Here is a 19,747-nt window from a genome sequence, read left to right on the forward strand (position 1 = left end):
GGCACAGGATACACTGGGCTGTGGAGGCGCACTGGAGGTCTTGAGCGTAGAGCCTGCACAACCCGTTCTGGCTGGAGGGTTATTTTCGCCCCTCAGATGCGGGTCGCAGGCACAGGACGCACCGGCGCTGTGCAGACGCACCGTAGACACAGTGCGCAGAGCCGCTGCAGGATATCGCGGGCCGTAGAGACGTACTGGCGGCCAGATGCGCTGAGCCGGCATCCTCCGACCTGGCAGGATGCCCACTCTAGCCCGGCCGATTCGGGGAGCTGGAAGGTAGCGCACCGGGCTGTGCACGCACACTGGAGACACCGTGCGCTCCACCGCATAACACGGTGCCTGACCAGTACGATGCTCGCCACGGTAAGCACGGGGAGTTGGCTCAGGTCTCCAACCTGACTCAGCCACACTCCCCGTGTGCCACCCCCCCCCCAAAAAAATTGGGAGCTGCCTCTCGGGCTTCCTTGCTAGCCGAGTCCCTTCGCAACGCTGCTGCTCTGCTCTTGCTGCCTCCAGTTCCTCCCGTGGACGGCGATACTCCCCAGCCTGCCTCCAGGGTCCCTTACCGTCCAGGATCTCCTCCCAAGTCCAGGAATCCTGGACACGCTCCTCCTCCTTACCACGCTGTTTGGTCCGTGTTTTTGGTGGTGGGAAGTTCTGTCACGGCCGTTAAAAGAACTGGACCAAGGTGCAGCGTGGTGAACGTACATTTTCTCTGTATTTGATCAAAATGACGCTGAACAAAACAACAAACACTACAAAAACAAACCGTGAAGCTACAGGCTATGTGCACGAAACAAAAGTCAACTTCCCCCCAAGACAGGTGGAAAAAAGGGATACCTAAGTATGGTTCTCAATCAGAGACAACGATAGACAGCTGCCTCTGATTGAGAACCACACCCGGCCAAACACAAAGAAATAGAAAACATAGAAATAAAGAAACTAGAATGCCCACCCTAGTAACACCCTGGCCTAACCAAAATAGTGAATAAAAGCCTCTCTATGGCTAGGGCGTGACATGATAAGCCTTTATGTCCTAGTCTTGGCACTCCGGTACTGCTAGCCATGCGGTAGTAGAGAGAACAGTCTATGACTGGGGTCTTTGACAATTTTTAGGGCCTTCCTCTGACACCGCCTGGTGTAGAGGTCCTGGGTAGCAGGCAGCTTAGCCCCAGTGATGTACTGGGCCGTATGCACTACCCTCTGTAGTGCCTTGCGGTCAGAGGCCGAGCAATTGCCGTACCAGGCAGTGATGCAACCACTCAGGATGCTCTCGATGTTACAGCTGTAGAACCTTTTGAGGATCTCAGGACCCATGCCAAATCATTTTAGTTTCTGAGGGGGAATAGGCTTTGTCGTGCCCTGTTCATGACTCTTGGTGTGTTTACACCATTCTAGTTTGTTGTTGATGTGGACACCAAGGAACTTGAAGCTCTCAACCTGCTCCACTACAGCCCCGTCGATGAGAATGGGGGCGTGCTCGGTCCTCCTTTTCCTGTAGTCCACAATCATCTCCTTAGTCTTGGTTACATTGAGGGATAGGTTGTTATTCTGGCACCACACGGCCAGGTCTCTGACCTCCTCCCTATAGGCTGTCACGTCGTTGTCTGTGAACAGGCCTACCACTGTTGTGTCGTCTGCAAACTTAATGATGGGCAAAACGTGAGTCTCCCCTTTCCATAGAGTGGTCATAATAGTTTCTAGGTCAAAACATTCCGACGCTACAGATGTTTTTGTGAGAAGACCGATTATCGGGATGTCTCACGGTCTAACAAACACCGCTCTAGCTCTGCCACCTTTCACCGCAAATGTTGAAGTGCGACATCGGCGGATACTGTGGATTGAGACACAGTCCAATGCAAAACAGATATCTCTAGCTTAAATTTACAGATTGTGATGGGGATTTTTTTATTATGTTACTTAGATTAACAGTATTTTTGGAATTGACCATGGAAGAACTTACTGTACTGGGAAAACATAGCAAGACTTGTGCCAATTCCAGTGGCAATAGTAGTTTTTCAACCAAACCTGGACCAGATCTACTGGTGGATCGGAGTCTGTGTCATCTCTTTCTAGATTTTTAACAGAGTTTTTTCATCATAGCATTTCAAGTCATCCAATAAAGCCTGGACAATTTGACTTCCATCACCATTAAAAGGTATCAATACGACTGTGCAGGGAGTATAGTAGATTGTATAGCAGATTCTCTGGCATTGTATATTTCCTGTTTGTATGCATGTGTATGTTTTCTGCTGCTATGTCTGTGTATAAGCCTGTTTAGATTACTGTAGCATGTTGCAGCCCCCTGGGCAGCCAGCCAGACCTTTGCAGGGCTATTGTAGGATGTCATGCAGAGAGCCAATCATAATGTCTGCTATACGACTGGACCAGGCTGCTGACTGTCTGTCAGAGAGGACACTATAACAAAAAGACCACTGACCTTATCTCTCTCCTGTTTAGACTCAGACACATTGCTGCAGGTGCTTTAATCATATTGAACTGAACTTTGGTTTGAAATGCACATGGTAGGCTTCATCTCACAGCCTCGTAGAAAAACTGAGGGAAAGCAACCCAACAAACCCTGGGGACTGTCGAGAAATGGTCAAATAATTATTCAAAGCAACGAAAAGAGACCCAATTTGTTATGATGGATTGTGTGGCAAGGGGCAAACCTGTGTTAGGAGCGAAATACAAAGACAAACATTCATCACAAAGTGACATGCCTTTCTCCCTGGCTGAAAGTGGAGCGTTTTGAACACTGCTTTGTAAAAAGGGCTATTATACAGTCCTCTCTACACAACAAGAAAGGACTTGATTTATAGCCACATGCCGATCTATGGACACAACTTTCAAATGTTTTTCCAATAACCACGTCTAATAGGTGCCAGATTGTATTAACAGATCCACACATTACAGGGAAAGGTTACACCCATCATACCTTTCTTTTCACAATCACTTTTTTCAATGGACCTACAGAAGCAGTTTCTCCTTAACCTGAAAGACCAGTCCAAGTACTTAGTCGATTGAACAAGACTGTCAATTATATAAAGGACCTGTTTTCATGAGTGTATTTTTTCAGCTATTCAGCTATTCCCCATTCTAATATTGTGTTTAATAATTATCTGTGAGCCTGGTTGTTGCCTTACATTTTCAAAACATTATGTTCAATGTGGTATGGTCTTTTTTGGGGTCAGCTTTAATATTGCAGATACATTGTGGCTTCCATCAATGTAAATGTCCACATCATTTCCAATCCCCCATATAAGTTTGGACCCACCTACTCAGTGAAGGGTTTTTCTTTATTTAAAAAAAACTATTTTCTACATTGTAGAATAATAGTGAAGTCATCAACACTTTGAAATAACACATATGGAATCATGTAGGATCAAAAAAAGTGTTAAACAAATCAATATATATTTTAGATTTTAGATTCTTCAAAGTAGCCACCCTTTGCCTTGATGACAGCTTTGCACACTCTTCGCATTCTCTCAACCAGCTTCATTTGGAATGCTTTTCCAACACTCTTGAAGGAGTTCCCACATATGATGAGCAATTGTTGGCTGCTTTTTCTTCACTCTGCGGTCCAACTCCTTCCAAACCATCCTAACTGGGTTGAGGTCGGGTGATTGTGGAGGCCAGGTCATCTGATGCAGCACTCCATCACTCTCCTTCTGGGTCAAATAGCCCTTACACAGCCTGGAGGTGTGTTGACGGGCCACCCCCAGGTGGAAGGGTAGGTAACAACACATCTGCCATACTGATCCTCAACACGGGGGGCCCTCAGGGGTGTGTGCTCAGTCCCCTCCTGTACTCCCTGTTCACCCATGACAGCATGGCCAAGCACGACTCCAATACCATCATTAAGTTTGCAGACGACACAACAGTGGTAGGCCTATAGGGAGGTGGTCAGAGACCTGGCAGTGTGGTGCAAGCATAACACCCTCTCCCTCAACATGATCCTGAGAGTTTCTTGGTGTCCACATCGCCAACGAACTATCATGATCCAAACACACCATGGCAGTTCTGAAGAGGGCACGACAAAGCCTATTCCCCCCTTAGGAGACTGAAAATATTTGGCATGGGTCCTCAGATCCTCAAAAAGTTATACAGCTGTACCATCGAGAGCATCCTGACTGGTTACATTACCGCTTGGTATGGCAACTGCTCGGCATCTGACCCGGCATCTGAGCCCGTTTCATCATAGCGCTTGATGGTTTTTGCGACTACACTTGAAACTTTCAAAGTTCTTGAAATGTTCCGTATTGACTGACCTTCTGTAACAGTCCTGACCTATTTATGTTAGTTTTTATGTGTTTTTGGTCAGGGCATGTGTTATGGGTGGGCAGTCTATGTTATCTGTTTCTATGTTGGTTTCGGTTTGCCTGGTATGGCTCTTGATTAGAGGCAGGTGGTTTGCATTTTCCTCTAATCAAGAGTCATATTTAGGTAGGGCATTCTCACTGTTTGTTTGTGGGTGATTGTCTCCTGTGATGTCTTCGTTATGTTAGATGTATTCACTTTTGGAGCTGTTTGGCTGTTCGTTCGTTTCGATGTCCGTTCCTGTTCGTGAGTTTACGTTTGTCCATGTAAGTTTATGTTCAGGTTGCGTGTACGTCGTTTTCTTATTTTGTAGTTTGTTAAAGTATTTGTTTTCGTGTCATCAGTTTTCGTTGTTAATAAATAAAGATGGCATATTTCCCTAACTCCGCATTTTGGTCCGAAGATCCTTCTCTCCTCACCTCTTCCGAGGATGAGGAAAGCGACAGCTATTACACCTTCATGTTTTAAAATAATGATGGACTGTCATTTCTCTTTGCTTATTTGAGCTATTCTTGCCATAATATGGACTTGGTCTTTTACCAAATAGGGCTATTTTCTGTATACCACCCTACCTTGTCACAACACAACTGATTGGCTCAAACGCATTAAGGAAAGAAATTCCACAAATTAACTTTTAACAAGGCACACATGTTAAATGAAATGCTGGTTGAGAGAATGCCAAGAGTGTGCAAAGCTGTCCAATGAAAGGGTGGCTACTTTGAAGAATCTCAAATATAAAATAAATTTTCAATTTGGTTACTACATGATTAAATATGTGTGCTTTAATAGTTTTGATGTCTTCAACTATTATTCTAAAATGTAGAAAAATAGAAAAACCCAAACTTTTTACAAGTACTGTATATACACTGCTCAAAAAAATAAAGGGAACACTTAAACAACACAATGTAACTCCAAGTCAATCACACTTCTGTGAAATCAAACTGTCCACTTAGGAAGCAACACTGATTGACAATAAATTTCACATGCTGTTGTGCAAATGGAATAGACAAAAGGTGGAAATTATAGGCAATTAGCAAGACACCCCCAAAAAAGGAGTGATTCTGCAGGTGGTGACCACAGACCACTTCTCAGTTCCTATGCTTCCTGGCTGATGTTTTGGTCACTTTTGAATGCTGGCGGTGCTCTCACTCATCTCACTCACGGAGTCTACAACCCACACAAGTGGCTCAGGTAGTGCAGTTCATCCAGGATGGCACATCAATGCGAGCTGTGGCAAAAAAGGTTTGCTGTGTCTGTCAGCGTAGTGTCCAGAGCATGGAGGCGCTACCAGGAGACAGGCCAGTACATCAGGAGACGTGGAGGAGGCCGTAGGAGGGCAACAACCCAGCAGCAGGACCGCTACCTCCGCCTTTGTGCAAGGAGGTGCACTGCCAGCGCCCTGCAAAATGACCTCCAACAGGCCAACTTGCCTGGTCCGTGAGTTTTGGTGGGCGGCCCTCTCTTGGCAGGTTTGTTATGGTGCCATATTCTTTCAATTTTTTAATAATGGATTTAATGGTGCTCCGTGGGATGTTCAAAGTTTCAGATATTTTTTTATAACCCAACCCTGATCTGTACTCCACAACTTTGTCCCAGACCTGTTTGGAGAGCTCCTTGGTCTTTATAGTGCCGCTTGCTTGGTGGTGCCCCTTGCTTAGTGGTGTTGCAGGCTCTGGAGCTTTTCAGAACAGGTGTATAAGTACTGAGATCATGTGACAGATCATGTGACACTTAGATTGCGCAGAGGTAGACTTTATTTAACAAATTATGTGACTTCTGAAGGTAATTGGTTACACCAGATCTTATTTAGGTGCTTCATAGCAAAGGGGGTGAATACATATGCAAGCACCACTTTTCCGTAGTTTTTTTTATATATATATTTTTTAAACAAGTCATTTTTTCCATTTCACTTCACCAATTTGGACTATTTTATGTATGTCCATTACATGAAATCCAAATAAAAATCTATTTAAATTGCAGGTTGTAATGCAACAAAATAGGAAAAATGCCAAGGAGGGTGAATACTTTTGCAAGGCACTGTATATTTTCCTTTCTTATTTCCCCCTAACCCTACCACCCCTCCCCTAATTGGAGTAAACTAATGAACACTTTTAGCTTCTACTTCCAGCTTATACAAACTATATACAATTTACAGACACAGTATATTTTACCATAATTATCTTTTGTATGTTTTTAGTCCCATCCTTCAGCTCAACTCAACCCCTTCCATCTATCCCTGAACACCATCCAGGTTTGATTTCTATTTGCCATATATTTTTCAACTGTGCTGTGATGTTTCACAAAAGTTCTGAACCTTTCTATTCTCATAGATTCTACATATTGTAAATTAAAGATTTTTGCTAAGAGTATTATTATAATATTAATCAATTGACTATGACTTTTTGAATAAACCAGCAGTGCTATTTGCAGTTAGCTTCAGGTAAATGTTGCAATTCTTCAGCTATTCCTGAACCTGCGACCAAACACAAGCTACATATGGACAGTATCAAAACAAATGATCTGATGATTCTGTCTCTTTGCAGCAAAATCTGCAGAGCTGGGATGGTTGTATCCCCAATATATACAGTTGAAGTCAGAAGTTTACATACACCTTAGCCAAATACATTTAAACTCAGTTTTTCACAATTCCTGACATTTAATCAGAGTAAAAAGTCCCTGTCTTAGGTCAGTTAGGATCACCACTTTATTTTAAGAATGTGAAATGTCAGAATAATAGTAAAGAGAATGATTTATTTCAGCTTTTAATTCTTTCATCACATTCTCAGTGGGTCAGAAGTTTACATACACTCAATTAGTATTTGGTAGCATTGCCTTTAAATTGTTTAAAGAAGGTCAAACGTTTCGGGTACCCTTCCACAAGCTTTTGGCCCATTCCTCCCTGACAGAGCTGGTGTAACTGAGTCAGGTTTGAAGGCCTCCTTGCTCACACACGCTTTTTCAGTTCTGCCCACAAATTTGCTATTGAATTGAGGTCAGGGCTTCGTGATGGCCACTCCAATACCTTGACTTTGTTGTCCTTAAAGCCATTTTGCCACAACTTTGAAAGTATGCTTGGGGTCATTGTCCATTTGGAAGACCAATTTGCGACCAAGCTTTAACTTCCTGACTGATGTCTTGAGATGTTGCTTCAATGTATCCACATAATTTCCCTCCTTCTGATGCCATCTGTTTTTTAAAGTGCACCAGTCCCTCCTGCAGCAAAGCACCCCCACAACATGATGCTGCCACCCCCGTGCTTCATGGTTGGGATGGTGTTCTTCGGCTTGCAAGCATCCCCCTTTTTCCTCCAAACATAACGATGGTCATTATGGCAAAACAGTTCTATTTTCGTTTCATCAGACCGTAGTACATTTCTCCAAAAAGTACGATCTTTGTCACCATGTGCAGTTGCAAACCGTGGTCTGGCTTTTTTATGGCAGTTTTGGAGCAGTGGCTTCTTCCTTACTGAGCGGCCTTTCAGGTTAGGTCGATATAGGACTAGTTTTACTGTGGATATAGATACTTTTGTACCTGCTTCCTCCAGCATCTTCACAAGGTCCTTTGCTGTTGTTGGTTTGCACTTTTCACAGCAAAGTACTTTCATCTCTAGGAGACAGAACGCGTCTCCTTCCTGAGCGGTTTGACGGCTGCGTAGTCCCATGGTGCTTATACTTGCATACTATTGTTTGTACAGATGAACGTGGTACCTTGAGGCATTTGGAAATTACTCCCAAGGATGAACCAGACTTGTGGAGGTCTAAAACATTTTTTTTCCTGAGGTCTTGGCTGATTTCTTTTGATTTTCCCATGATGTCAAGCAAAGAGGCACTGAGTTTGAAGGTAGGCCTTGAAATACATCCACAGGTACACCCTCAATTGACTCAAATTATGTCAATTAGCCTAACAGAAGCTTCCAAAGCCATGACATCATTTTCTGGAATTTTCCAAGCTGTTTAAAGGCACAGTCAACTTAGTGTATGTAAACTTCTGACCCACTGGAATTGTGATACAGTGAATTATAAGTGAAATAATATGTCTGTAAACAATTGTTGGAGAAATTACTTGTGTCATGCACAAAGTAGATGTCCTAACCGACTTGCCAAAACTATAGTTTGTTAACAAGAAATTTGTGGAGTGGTTGAAAGACGAGTTTTAATGACTCCAACCTAAGTGTATGTAAACTTCCGACTTCAACTGTATATATATATATATATAGTTATATTGGTGGCAAGAATTTTGAATAATAATTTAAATGGAAAAACTCTGTTTTGAATCCAGCGTTGTTTTGTGTATCAGTTCATAAACCATGTACCAGGAACTTTATTTATCACAATTTTCTTTCGTCAATTTTGGTCTTTAATGCAGGGACAACAGACAAGTTCCTTACTTTCTCCCCCTTCCACTTGCCTCTTCCATTGGTGCGGTAATGCTGCAATTAGTTGGTTGTAATTTTGAGTAGAGCAGACATTTCCATTTATTTTTGTTAGCTGCATGTGTGAAATAACTCTTCTGGCGCTATTTATGATATAATTTACAAAGATCATACTTAAAAAAATTACAAAAAATTACACAATTACAACAATTATTTATTTATTTTTTATCAATTAGTATATGTGACCGACCGCCTTCATTTGGTGTTATGTAGCAAAATTGTAAATTGTTTTTTTACATTGATTAAAAGCACAGACACAGAGCTACAAAATAGTATATCATACATTGCATTTCAGGAACAATGGGATTGTAATTCTGCTCTGAAAGTTGATAAACTTGTAAACTCACTTTTGAGAAAATGGCACTTGAATATTTAGGTACACGTACTGGAGAGCTCTTCTTTGTCTACACCCATTCAGCATTGTTCACATCCTCTTAAGCCAGTCCCACCCATCTCTTTAAGGATTCACATGTGAGGCTATGTGCTAAACTGTGAGTAGTGTAGTAAAGATTAAGACTAAAAGTGGTAAAACATTTGTAGCCTACAACAAAGAAAAATTCCAGGTAAACAGAAAGTGTCCAGTTAAAAATATTTTATAAATATTAGACGACGCTTATCCAGACACACTTGTCTAAATTGATGTGTCATGTGAAAGAAACGCTATTACCCCCAGCCACATCTTGCTAAGTGGATGGGTGTCTACAGAAAGTGTAAAAGGTACAGCAAAATGGTTACTTGCATAGTAGCAATATCAGAAATAGATGGTGTCAATATAAAGAAAACAATATACAGTATGAACAAGAACAATATCAATAAACATTTCAGTGATGGATGAGGTAGTTATATGCATACAATCAGGGGTAAACGTGGCTGAGCAGCAGGAAAAAAAATAATAATAGTGGCAGCAACGTATGGCGGGTGTGTTAGGAGGGGGGAAATATGAATAGAGGAACTGCAGATAGTGCTGATGACTGGGAACTCGCCCCCAGTGATGAACTGGCCCGTCCAAACCACACATGAACAAGGGAATCTATATTTGGAGAGCTTGGGATGCAGAGATACCATGACGAGATCCGGAGGGCCAAATGTCCTGCCCTTGACTTTGATGCAGGGTTTAACCAGAATATTTGCTGTAATATTTGTCCTGTCTTTTCTGGTGGATTAAACTGAAATTGCAACCAACTTTCTATGGCTTGTTTTAAAAATAGCTATATTTTGGATATGATTTCATGTTCAAATAGGCAAAAGTGAGAGGTTGTAATCTGAATAAAGGGAAAAGGGACATTCTTGAACATGGGGTAAGACAATGGTGCATGGTCTTTCTCAGGGTTAGATTCCTACCTATTTTCTTCAGAATTTCTAATATACATTTTGTTGATAAGACTACTGGCATGGCTCTGTGTTTTCTCATGATATCACATAATTGAATGATTACTGGTATGAAATACTGATGGCAAGACAGCCTGGCAGAGAAGAGATGTGTGAAAAATAATATGGAAGTTGACAGGATGCAGCGCAGAATGTGGTGTGTTTTAACTTAGATTTAAAGTCACCCCATTTAGGTGACCTGCGTGGTTCTGGTACTGGTTCAGACTGACATTTTGGCTTATAAATCGATCCGTGGACACCATAGATTGAAATGGCTTGCATTGAGCGATAGCCTTGGTTCCCACAGACACAGCAGTATATTTTCTGAACCTGTGTGACATAGGATGTGAAATGGGAGCTTGCAATTGGCATGCTGACTGCAGGAATGTCCATTAGAGATGCTGCCAGAGAATTTAATGTTCATTTTTCTACCATGAGCCGCCTCCAAATTCATATTAGAGAATGTGGCAGTACGTCCAACCGGGCTCACAACCACAGAACATGTGTAACCACAACAGCCCAGAATCTCCACAGCCAGCTTTTTACCTGCGGGATCGTCTGAGCCCAGGCACCCGGACAGCTGATGAAACTGTGGGTTTGCACAACCAAAGAATTTCTGCACAAACTTTCAGAAATCATCTCAGGGAAGCTCATCTGCATACTCGTCGTCCTCACCAGGGTCTTGACCTGACTGCACTTTGGCGTCGTAACTGACTTCAGTGGACAAATGCTCACTTTCGATGGCCACTGGCACGCTCTTCACGGATTAATACCAATTTCAGCTGTACCCGGGCAGATGGCTGACAGAGTGTATGGCGTGGTATGGGAGAGCAGTTTGCTGATGTCAATGTTGTGAACAGAGTGCCCCATGGTGGCGTTGGAGTTATGGTATGGGCAGGCATAAGCTACAGACAACGAACACAATAGCATTTTATCGATGGCAATTTGAATGCAGAGATACCATGACGAGATCCGGAGGGCCATTGTCGGTCCCTTCATTCACCGTCATCACCTCATGTTCTCATGTTTCAGCATGATAATGCATGGCCCCAGGTCACAAGGATCTGTACACAATTCCTGGAAGCTGAAAATGTCCAAGATATTCCATTGCCTGGATACTCACCAGACATGTCATCCATTTGAGTAAGTTTGGGGTGCTCTGGATCAACGTGTACGACAGCGTGTTCCAGTTCCCGCCAATATCCAGCAAGTTCGCACAGCCATTGAAGACGAGTGGGACAACATTCCTGCAGGGAGTCAACACTCATCTCAAGTGAACAGTTTCCAACAGATGAGAACTGTTTTCTACGAGAGGACTGCACATCCTTCATCTCAACGTTAGAAGCCTTCTTCCCAATAAATTTGCCTACTCTCCAGTAACTGTAAGGTGGCAGTGCTTTGCTTAACCGAGATTAAAGTGGAAAATTATGCAGTAATTTAGAAGAGACCACAATCGCAAAGGCGGGGAAGTTTATATTCATGTAAGATCAGATATTGGGTTCAACTGTAGATCAAATTTAAGCCATGACGAGATTGAAGCTGTGTGGTTGGACATTCTTTTACCAAAATGCAAACCCATTATAGTCGGAAACTGTTACAGACCAGCAGACCAGTACAGGTGTTATGAATTGTTGGAGGAGACTTGCTCCAACTGTAAAGATTTTGGTAAATCATTCTCAAAAAGGTTAATGGTACTTTTAAAGCTCTTAAGAATTTTTGAAATCTGTTTTCCTTACACCTGCTGATTAATGAGCCCACCAGGGTCTGTCCTTCTACCCAAACCATCATTGACCTTGTGTTGGTATCAGATAGATCAAGGATGTCAAACACTGGGGTTGTAAACTATGGAATTCTTTAATTTATTTATTTCACCTTTATTTAACCAGGTAGGCTAGTTGAGAACAAGTTCTCGTTTACAACTGCGACCTGGCCAAGATAAAGCAAAGCAGTGCGACACAAACAACAACACAGAGTAACACATGGAATAAACAAACATACAGTCAATAATACAATAGAGAAAGTCTATATACAGTGTGTGCAAATAAGGTAGGATAAGGGGGTGAGGGAATAAATAGGCCATAGTGGCGAAATAATTACAGTATGGCAAATTAAACAATGGGGTGATAGATGTGCAGAAGATGAGTGTGCAAGTAGCGATACTGGGGTGCAAAGGAGCAAAATAAATAAAATAAATAACAATATGGTGATGAGGTAGTTGGATGGACTATTTACAGATTGGCCATGTACAGGTGCAGTGATCTGTGAGCTGCTCTGACAGCTGGAGCTTAAAGCAGAGAACTGGAAGGAAAGGCGGACAAAGGAGGAATTGGCTTTGGGGGTGAAATATACCTGCTGGAGCGCGTGCTGCGGGTGGGTGCTGCTATGGTGACCAGTGAGCTGAGATAAGGCGGGGCTTTACCTAGCAACGACTTATAGATGACCTGGAGCCAGTGGGTTGGCAACGGATATGAAGCGAGGGCCAGCCAACGAGAGCCTACAGGTCGCAGTGGTGGGTAGTATATGGGGCTTTGGTGACAAAACGGATGGCACTGTGATAGATTGCATCCAATTTGCTGAGTAGAGTGTTGGAGGCTATTTTGTAAATAACATCGCCGAAGTCAAGGATCGGTAGGATAGTCAGTTTTACGAGGGTATGTTTGGCAGCATGAGTGAAGGATGCTTTTTTTGCGAAATAGGAAGCCGATTCTAGATTTAATTTTGGATTGGAGATGCTTAATGTGAGTCTGGAAGGAGAGTTTACAGTCTAACCAGACACCTAGGTATTTGTAGTTGTCCACATATTCTAAGTCAGAACTGTCCAGAGTAGTGATGCTGGACGGGTGTAGGTGTGGGCAGCGATCGGTTGAAGAGCATGCATTTAGTTTTGCTTGCATTTAAGAGCAGTTGGAGGCCACGGAAGGAAAGGTGTATGGCATTGAAGCTCGTCTGGAGGTTAGTTAACAGAGTGTCCAAAGAAGGGCCAGATGTATATAGAATGGTGTCGTCTGCGTAGAGGTGGATCAGAGAATCCCCAGCAGCAAGAGCGACATCATTGATGTATACAGAGAAAAGAGTCGGCTCGAGGATTGAACCCTGTGGCACCCCCATAGAGACTGCCAGAGATCCGGACAACAGGCCCTCCGATTTGACACACTGAACTCTGTCTGAGAAGTAGTTGATAAACCAAGGCTGTTGAGTCTGCCGATAAGAATGTGGTAATTGGCAGAGTCGAAAGCCTTGGCCAGGTCGATGAATACAGCTGCAAATTATTGTCTCTTATCGATGGTGGTTATGATATCGTTTCGTTTAGGACCTTGAGCGTGGCTGAGGTGCACCCATGACCAGCTCGAAACCAGATTGCATAGCGGAGAAGGTACGGTGAGATTCTAAATGGTTGGTGATCTGTTTGTTGATTTGGCTTTCGAGAGACCTTAGAAAGACAGGGTAGGATAGATATAGGTCTGTAGCAGTTTGAGTGTAGAGTGTCTCGGGGGATGACCGTGGCAGCTTTCCAAACTTTGGGGATCTCAGACGATACGAAAGAGAGGTTGAACAAGCTAGTAATAGGGGTTGCAACAATTTTGGCGGATCATTTTAGGAAGAAAGGGTCCAGATAGTCTAGCCCTGTTGATTTGTAGGGGTCCAGATTTTGCATCTATTTCAGAACATCAGCTATCTGGATTTGGGTGAAGGAGAAATGGGGAGGCTTGGGCAAGTTGCAGTGAGGTGTGCAGGGCTGTTGACCGGGGTAGGGGTAGCCAGGTGGAAAGCATGGCCAGCCGTAGAAAAATGCTTATTGAAATTCTCAATTATCGCGGATTTATCGGTGGAGACAGTGTTTCCTAGCCTCAGTGCAGTGGGCAGCTGGGAGGGGGTGCTCTTATTCTCCATGGACTTTACAGTGTCCCAGAACTTTTTGGAGTTAGTGCTACAGGATGCACATTTCTGTTTGAAAAAGCTAGCCTTTGCTTTCCTAACTGCCTGTGTTTATTGGTTCCTAACTTCCCTGAAAAGTTGTATATCGCAGGGGCTATTTGATGCTAATGCAGTACGCCACAGGATGTTTTTGTGCTGGTCAAGGGCAGTCAGGTCTGGAGTGAACAAAGGGCTGTATCTGTTCCTGGTTCAAAATGTTTTGAATGGGGCATGCTTATTTAAGATGGTGAGGAAATAACTTAACGAATAACCAGGCATCCTCTACTGATGGAATGAGGCCAATATCCTTCCAGAATACCCGGGCCAGGTCGATTAGAAAGGCCTGCTCACTGAAGTGTTTTAGGGAGCGTTTGACAGTGATGAGGGGTGGTCGCTTGACCGCAGACCCATTACGGACGCAGGCAATGAGGCAGTGATCGCTGAGATCCTGGTTGAAGACAGTAGAGGTGTCTTCTATCATTCTATCATTGTCTGTAGTAGGAAGGTTTAATTGTCATAACTCATTACAAATGAGGTCTATGAAGAACTCTAGTGCAGATATTTTTGTTAATTGTTTGAGCAAATTGGACTGGTCTGCTGTATTGAAATGCAATGAGGTGGAAAATGCCTGGGGCCATTTTAAAACACTGTTTTTAGATGCTGTAGACAAGGTTAGAATTAAGTAAAGAACAGAACACTGGAAATTAACACTTTCTGGAGTTCAGGAAATCCAGGGCAGATTATGTTTTTATAGACTATAAGAAATTAAGAAATTAGGTAAACAGGATGATAGAGAAGGCCAAAAAAATACTTTCTTTATGACAAAATAGTTGAGAAAAGGAACAATCTGAGTAAAAATTATGGAGGTTTCTGAAGACCATAGCTAGGAATTTTTGCTTGGACATTAGAGGAATGGTTACATCAGACAAGACCATGTTTGCAGACAGTCTGAATATCTATTTTACAACTATAGCAAATACATTAGTTAGTAAGTTACCTTGTCAATCAGGTTGCTATGGGGAGAGTCAAGTCTAGCAGTTTTACTCACAGGAGGGGATTCAAGTAGATGCTTTTTCATTTGAAAAAGGGTCTGAGTCAACTGTGCTAAAGAAGCTGAAAGAACTTAAGCCTTCCAACTGGCCTTGTCAACATTCCTGACAGATTTCTAAAGGACGCTCCGGTAATTATCACCCCCTGTGAAACTCACATTGTAAATCTGTCTATTGAGATAGTTCACTGGGGGGAAAAAAACTAAAACTTGCAAGGGTCATTCCTCTATATAAAAAAAGGAATAAATTAGATCATGGAAACTATCGGCCTGTCTCAAACCTGTCTATTTTATGGAACGTCATGGAAAAATTATGTTAGAGCAGATTGACAGTTATATTTCCTTACATAACCTACTATATGAGCTCCAATCTGGTTTTAGGAAACCCCATTCCACCGGCACTTGCCTACTATATCTAACTGACCACATCAGGAAGGAAGTAGATGGAGGTAAATGTTGTGGTATGGTTAGATCTCCGAAAGGCATCTGATACATTGGATCATGAGATTCTCTTAATCAAACTAAGAGCCACGGGCTTTAACAACTTAGCCGTAAAATGGGTTAGTTCTTATCTGCAAGGAAGAAAACAGATGGTGGATGTCTAAACCCCAAATCTTGAACTGTGTGGTACCCCAAGGGAGTGTGCTGGGTCCACTTTTCTTTCTGTTGTATATAAATGATGTGACATTTGCCTGTACACGCGACATTTTCCTCTATGCAGATGATTCTGCACTGTTGGTTTCCCACAAAGACAAAAATGTGGTCAAGAAAGCCCTCAGTGCTGAACTTCTGAATGTCAGTAAATGACTATTTGACAATAAACATGTCACTTCACCTTGGAAAAACAGAATCCATCTTGTTCGGGTCCAAAGTGGAACTGAGGAAATCCCCTGATTTTAAGGTGGTAGTAGGTGACAGTAGTCACAGCAAAAGACTACTCTGTTAATTATCTTGGATGTGTGCTAGATAACCATCTGACAGGGGAGAGCATGGCACAAAGTTATCTCCAAAGTGAACTATAAAATTAGATTTCTGGCAAGAACCTCCAAATATCTGGATAAGAATGCAATGGGGACATTGGCAGGGGCTCTTGTTCAGTGCCACTTTGACTATGCATGCTCTTCCTGGTACAATAGTGCCCCCAAGATAACAAAAACTAAATTGCAGACATCGCTGAACCAATTAGTCAGGATTATTCTTAAACTTCCAGCACATACTCATCTTGACCATTCCCATCTTGAAAGCCTCAGATGGTTCAAAGTGGAGGAGAGAGTCTCTTAGATTAAATTGTGTCTTGTACATAAGATTGTCCACAGTATGGTCCTAAGGTACCTATGTAACTACTTTAACTTAGTAAGGGATAACCATAACTATTCCACTAGAAGAGGTGAAACTGACATTGTTCCTTTTAGATTTAAAAGCGTTATGTGGAAATAAACTTTTTAGTATTCCAAAGAATTTTAAGTTCTCGTTGAAAAAATTGCTAAATGGTAGCATGTCTCAAAAGTGAGTCGTAAGATTGTAGTACGTGGCTGAGAAGATAATTACCGGGATAACATACGATCTGCCTTTTGGTGTCTATTGCGTATTATATTGTGATTGTCTTGTATTTATTAGGAATTGATTGTGTTATATAGTAAGGGTATGTGAGACAAGGGAGATGTGCCTGTCCAGAGTTGTTTATTAAGAAATGGAACTGTACTAATTAGCTCATTTTATGAATCAAACATTTTTGTCTGTCATTGTTTGTTGGCACTACAATTGTTGCCTAACCTTGCTGTATCCCCCTTCCCCCTAAAAAAGGACCACAATATAAATAAGCTTTTAAGGGCCTCCCGGGTGGCGCAGTGGTCTAGGGCACTGCATCGCAGTGCTAACTGCGCCACCAGAGTCTCTGGGTTCGCGCCCAGGCTCTGTCGCAGCCGGCCGCGACCGGGAGGTCCGTGGGGCGACGCACAATTGGGCTAGCGTCGTCCGGGTTAGGGAGGGTTTGGCCGGTAGGGATATCCTTGTCTCATCGCGCTCCAGCGACTCCTGTGGCGGGCCGGGCGCAGTGCGCGCTAACCAAGGGGGCCAGGTGCACGGTGTTTCCTCCGACACATTGGTGTGGCTGACTTCCGGGTTGGAGGCGCGCTGTGTTAAAGAAGCAGTGCGGCTTGGTTGGGTTGTGCTTCGGAGGACGCATGGCTTTCGACCTTCGTCTCTCCCGAGCCCGTACGGGAGTTGTAGCGATGAGACAAGATAGTAATTACTAGCGATTGGATACCACGAAAATTGGGGAGAAAAGGGGATAAAATTATTTAAAAAAAAATAAAAAATAAAATAAAATAGCTTTTAAGCTTTATTGTGTTGTCCTTGATGATTTTCTTAAATTGTCGGCTGGAGCAACCTTATGTATGTATTTAAAAAATGGTCTAATAAATTCAATAAACTCTATGCGAAGCAGATGTGTCACGCTGGATGAGGAAAATGGTGGTCACACCAGATACAGACTGGTTTTCTGATCCATGCCCCTACCTTTTTTTTAAGGCATCTGTGACCAACAGATGCATATCTGTATTCGCAGGCATGTGAAAACCATAGATTAGGGCCTAATTCATTTATTTAAATTGGCTGATTTCCTTATATGAACCGTATCTTTGAAAATGTTGCATGTTGCGTTTATATGTTTGTTCAGTGTATATTTAGAAAGCATATCAGTCATTTCAAGCCTTATTCATACAGTTTTGTTGAATAGGATATACATCATATCAAATATGTCATATTTGTACTGCGTACTTCAGCTTGTGTCCTCAAAAGTGACTGTTTTTGGCCTTCGCATGATAAATACTTACTTTGGGGGATTACGTAGATTAGACTTTCGATCAAATTGAGTTACATTTAACTGGTTTTAAGTGTGCTTTCCCCCACAATGGTGCCATCATTTGTTATCCTAGTCAAGATTCTACCATTGATGACTATCCCCAGTTAACAGGCAATAACAAAGTTTTCATGCAACTGTCATTAAAAACTAATTCCACTGCCTATTTCATCAATATAGACAGACCTTGTAAAATCTATTGTTCCTGGTGAGATAAATGGCTTTGGAGTTTTGACAATGTCAGTGAGGAGGAAAGTGACATAGCTGACAGTGCTGGTAAGCTATTTGTGGTGCTTTGAGCTGCAATTTGAATTTGAGCAGAGCCTTGAAACGACGACAGTATTGTAGCTTTATCTTTGTCTATCTCCCAGTTTACTGTACGTTCTGACAATGGACTGATACGTTATAATTCTGCCATCATAACACTTCTGAAACGTGACGTTTATTAAGGGCATCAATAGAGCATGTAGTGGTTCATGTTTTCTTGAGTATACATGGAAAAAAACATGCATTATAAATTACATCTAGCTCCATATTCCACTGATTCATATTCCACTACACCTCTGGGTAACATTATCTCTCTGTTTACACCCTGCATGCACTCAGAGGAAGAGAGTAATGACATGCAGATATTGTGTGAATCAAGTAATCAATATCACTGCCTTCCAAAAATGAACCCTCCTATCTAATTTGTTGCTCGATTACTGAAACATTAGGGAAATGTTGGCATTTACATATTTTGTGCTTAGGAGTTGATTTACATTTTGTTCCTCTACCAAAGCAAGGGAAACAAGATGGGAAATCTATCAGACAATTAAATGAGCGAAGCCACATTAAGCTGAATGAAAACTTAAGAAAAGACTGAAAAAGACAAACAAGCATGATTGGCATCACTGTTACATTATTCCATACATAGAGAGTTCAAGTCTCAGAGGCAATATTATATTATATGCACAGTGCCTTCAGAAAGTATTCATACCTCTTGACATTTTCCACATTTTGTTGTGTTACAGCCTGAATTCAAAATGCATTCAATATATGTTTCGTCTCACCTATCTACAGTACACACAATACCGCATAATGACAAAGTAAAAACATGTTTTTAGAAATGTTTGCACATTTATTGAAAATGAAATACAGAAATATCTTATTTACATCAGTATTCACACCCCTGAGTCAATACATTTTAGAATCACCATTGGCAGTGATTACAGCAGTGAGTCTTTCTGGGTAAGTCTCTAAGACCCTTGCACAACTGGATAGTACAATATTCGCCCATTATTCTTTTAAATATTCTTCAAGCTGGTTGTTGATAATTGTTAGACAACCATTTTCAAGTATTGCCATAGATTTTCAAGCAGGTTTAAGTCAAAACTGTAACTCGGCCACTCTGTCTTCACTGTATTCTTTGTAAGCAACTCCAGTGTAGATTTGGCCTTGTGTTTTAGGTTATTATCCTGCTGAAAGGTGAATAGATGTCCCAGTGTCTGGTGGAAAGCAGACTGAACCAGGTTTTCCTCTTGAATTTTTTCTGTGCTTAGCTCCGTTCCATTTATTTTTTATCAAGAGTAACTCCCCACCCCTTAATGATTACAAGCATACCCGTAGCATGATGCAGCCACTACTATGCTTGAAAATATGGAGAGTGGTATTCAGTAATGTGTTGTATTGGATTTGCCCCAAACTTAACACGTTATATTCAGGACAAAAAGTTAATTGCTTTGCTACATTTTTTGCAATATTACTAAAGTGCCTTGTTGCAAACAGAATGCATGTTTTGGAATAGTTGTATTCTGTATAGGCT

The 19,747-nt window shown here is 42.1% G+C and overlaps 1 protein-coding gene across 5 annotated transcripts in view; it reads right to left on the minus strand.

Annotated features, from left to right (window-relative positions):
- The window catches only part of LOC129821300 (beta-1,3-galactosyltransferase 1-like), a 121,389-nt gene that overhangs the window by 14,369 nt on the left and 87,273 nt on the right, over nt 1–19,747 (minus strand). For 2 of the 5 annotated variants that reach the window (XM_055878804.1, XM_055878801.1), the window contains one exon: nt 11,244–11,367. The exons of the other annotated variants lie outside the window; for them this stretch is intronic. The gene's annotated coding sequence lies outside the window, so the exon portion shown is untranslated. The remainder of the gene's footprint in view (nt 1–11,243; nt 11,368–19,747) is intronic. 5 annotated transcript variants of the gene reach the window in all.

Source organism: Salvelinus fontinalis, chromosome 23 (assembly GCF_029448725.1).
Source record: "Salvelinus fontinalis isolate EN_2023a chromosome 23, ASM2944872v1, whole genome shotgun sequence".
In the NCBI taxonomy this organism is placed as follows: domain Eukaryota; kingdom Metazoa; phylum Chordata; class Actinopteri; order Salmoniformes; family Salmonidae; genus Salvelinus; species Salvelinus fontinalis.